This window comes from Thamnophis sirtalis, unplaced genomic scaffold (assembly GCF_051295495.1).
Source record: "Thamnophis sirtalis isolate CommonGarterSnake01/CBP01778 unplaced genomic scaffold, rThaSir2_p1.2 scaffold_3, whole genome shotgun sequence".
NCBI classification, from domain to species: domain Eukaryota; kingdom Metazoa; phylum Chordata; class Lepidosauria; order Squamata; family Natricidae; genus Thamnophis; species Thamnophis sirtalis.
This window is the reverse complement of record NW_028261383.1, coordinates 10,799,051-10,802,677: the sequence shown is the minus strand read 5'-3', so window position 1 is coordinate 10,802,677 and position 3,627 is coordinate 10,799,051.

Genomic DNA, 3,627 nt, shown 5'->3' with positions numbered 1-3,627 from the left:
ATCAGCTGAATTTCACCCTGGGTCAAATATGCAGTGACACTTCTAATAGAGTGGGTATAGTAACACTTTTGGTTGTTCAGCTCTCGTTCTCCCATGGTTTGGAAGACCTGAAGCTGCTTAACTTTATCTATGGATATTTCTTTTATTTTCATATTCTTATTTTCTGTGTGTATATATAGAATCCATGTCTATTCATTTTATGATCCTGGTCTGTAACTATAATAAACCTTTTGTAAATCAGAATAAGCATTCATGTTATTACAATGGTTGCATTTATTGTAATTGGTTGCAGCTACGACGGTTATTTGGAGAGCCAATAATGAAACCTGGTTCTTCTGAGAACTTTGGAGCAAATAGATGGTGAGAGGAATCCTTTCCTTCAGATTTCAATGCTGTGGATAGTCTTCAAGGAGCCTCTGTTGGGTTTTATTTCAATGTTGTAATATCTTCTTCTGTTCTAAACAGCTTTGAGTCTCTTGGATTAAATAGCACATACTCTGTAGTTCCCATATTTCAGAGTTTGTAATAGGCTCTTGATACATCATTACCCTGATGTATTTATTTCCAGTATGTTCACATTTGTTGGGCATGGATAATTGACTTCTGAAACTTTTTTTAGATCCTATATTAAGCTAACGTTTAGACTAGTTGATCACTGAGGTCCCCTTCACATAACTGTGAATTTGGACCAATTACAGCTTCTAGGTAGTCTTCCAAACCAGCCTCACATAGAACACAGTATAGTAGTTGTTTCTACTATACTGCATTCAGCTATGGTAAGGGGTGAGATTCAGCTGGTTCGGGCCAGTCTAGACAAACTGGATATTAATTTTACATCTGGTTCAGAAAACTGGTAGTTCTGACAAACACCTGGCCCCGCCCTGCCCCTCCAAGAAGTCCCCATGCACCCTGCCTCTTCTGGCTCCCAAGTAAGTGCAGCGTGGAGCATGCACTCACCAAACCAGTTGTAAAACCAGTTGTAAAACCAGTTGCATCCCACCATTGGCTATGGTGCTTTGGAAACCATGGCTAAGAGCACCATCTCCTACATGAAGTCAGCCAATTGTGGCTCATATAATCATCATTTGATGGGACCATTGGTTACATGTATGCCATGATTTTGTGATATGTTTAGCTGTGGATGGGGTCACAGAACAGTGGCATCCATGTGTGGATGAGAGAGCTGTACAAGATGACAGACAGTGATATGATGCAAGCTGCACCCCCTTTGAATATGCATCAACATACACTTTCAAAAGGGATGAGGCTTGTATCATACTACTCTCTTGCCATCTTGTCCATTTTTATTTTCTTCTGAAAATCAGGACATAGTAACTAGTATTCTGGTTGGCTAATTTTTGTTTGGATTAAGGGAACTCAACTTAATATAGTTACTTTATGGATCAAGGGATTTGGGGTTCATTCAAGAAATACTGCAACACTTCCATAATAGTTTCCCAATATTTTCAGGGGATTTTTTTATTATTAGGAGTACAAAGAATGACAGTCTCAGCATACAAAGTCCTACAAAACTCTGAATCTGGCAATCTTCCAAGAAAAAGTAGAGAAGCAATGTATTTAGAAGTTAATTCCCAGGTTCCTCCATAGCAACAAAACCAATGGGACATCTGTGACATTAAAAGAATCATTTGACTGCTCTTTATGACACTGCAAAACTTTTAATTGTTCTTGTGACTCTCTGCCTTGCAAAACAGGCAGGCAAAACTCAACTGGCTCTTTGCCGACCTGTTGCTAAGCTATTAAACCCCTTTAGGGAATTGGCATAAACATGTTTTTCTCTAGCTCTGCACCTGCGCTGTCCGCTACTGGGAGGCAGAATTGAGTGTATGACAGACACTTCACCTTCTTCTCCTAATAATTATCCAATTAAAGCCAATTTGCTTTGCTTGTTTCCAAAGGTCAAGCTGGTTTCTACTGCTGACCCATGAGGCCTATAATTGAGGCCCATAAACAGTAGGAAGCGACAGCTGCAGAAAATATTTTGAATGAAACTTGAAGAAGTTGGTGGAAAGTTTTACCAAAGTGTCTTCTGGACCCTTGAGGCTCAGAGCTGGGACTTAGAGCAACTGGGGAGCTGAACTGAGAGTGAACCTTTGCCAACTTCTCAAACTTTGCTTACAAGTGTAACTTCAGAGTCTATGGATTGAATTTGATTCATGTTACACATTCCCTGAGCCATATTTTTGGGAGATTGCAGTAGCTAGTAGCCCTGTGCAGCTTTGGCTGACCTTGTAAGCTCACCCCTACAGCTTCCTTATGATTACACAGTTACTAATCACACAGTCAAGATCTGCCTAAATGATTTATACTGTTCATCTTCCCTTAAACTGTCAGAGCAGAAAGAAATGCACATCAAATTACATGATGTCCCCATGCACAAGACCTTTACCCCTTTAACATCTATATCCTGTATATGTCCTGTGTGGTATTTGCAGTTACATTGACCATCAAAAGGCAATGCATGACACATTGCATCATTGTAAGAAAAACAGGGGTATGTGGTCACTTGGTCTTTTATGGAACTCAAATCCTTTACAGGGAATTGAACTTTGAACTTTAGAGATATGGGGTTTGAATAATATTGCAAGAATCCAATGTGTTAATTTTAGGAGCTACCCTAAAACTGGCATTCAGCAGTATTGATATCAGAATAGTATCTACAGCCCACCTTCCTTTAAGTTCTCAGATGGAGAAGTTGCAGTATATTATGGCCCTTTATGGAAGATTTTACATTCTGATTAATTCTACATACCCTTTCCTGCAACTCCACTGACTGTCAGGCATTGGGTTGGCCTAAAGTTAAAGTATTGTATGTGATCATCACTGGTGCAAAGCAGAGCTGGTATTCAGCAGGTTCTGACCAATTCTGGAGAACCGGTAGCAGAAGTTTTGAGTACTTTGAAGAACCCGCAAATAGCACTACTGACTGGCTCCACCCCCATCTATTCTCTGCCTCCGGAGTCCTAGCTAATTGGAAGGAAATGGGGATTTTGCAGTAACCTTCCCCTGGAGTGGGGAGGGAAAGGAGATTTTACAGTATCCTTCCCCTGCCATGCCCACCAAGACATGCCATGCCCACCAAGCCACACCCACAGAACTGGTAGTAAAAAAAATGAATCCCACCACCAGTGCAAAGGTCTGGGAGTTTAATCCCAGACTGGGATTGCATGAATGCAATGTGCAATTCATGTGTGCAATGCAATTCATCCATTCTCCAAATCTGCAATCCTCACTGATTCAGAAGTTTTGGCAGTGAACCTCATCTGGACCAGGTGCTCCTCAGAATTTTCAATGCAATATTTCTAGCCTCACCTCTAGCTTGCCTGAGCTACTTGAGAAGTTTTTACTTGTTCTCATATTTTGACATAAGATGCCCTGGTGATTGTGATTCGTGTCCCAAGAATATGTGTCTTGACTACTGCAACATGGTGTCAGGCCTGTAGTTATGTTCCTTTTAGGATCTTTGGCTTGCCACACTTTCTATTATTTCACTATGCTGTTCCATTAGTGTAGTAATTGGGAGGGGAGAATAGAAAGGAGAAGAATTGTGGAATGTGTTACTGTCATTCTTTTCTAGAAGCCAAGGTCATCTTTTGTCTCCGCACC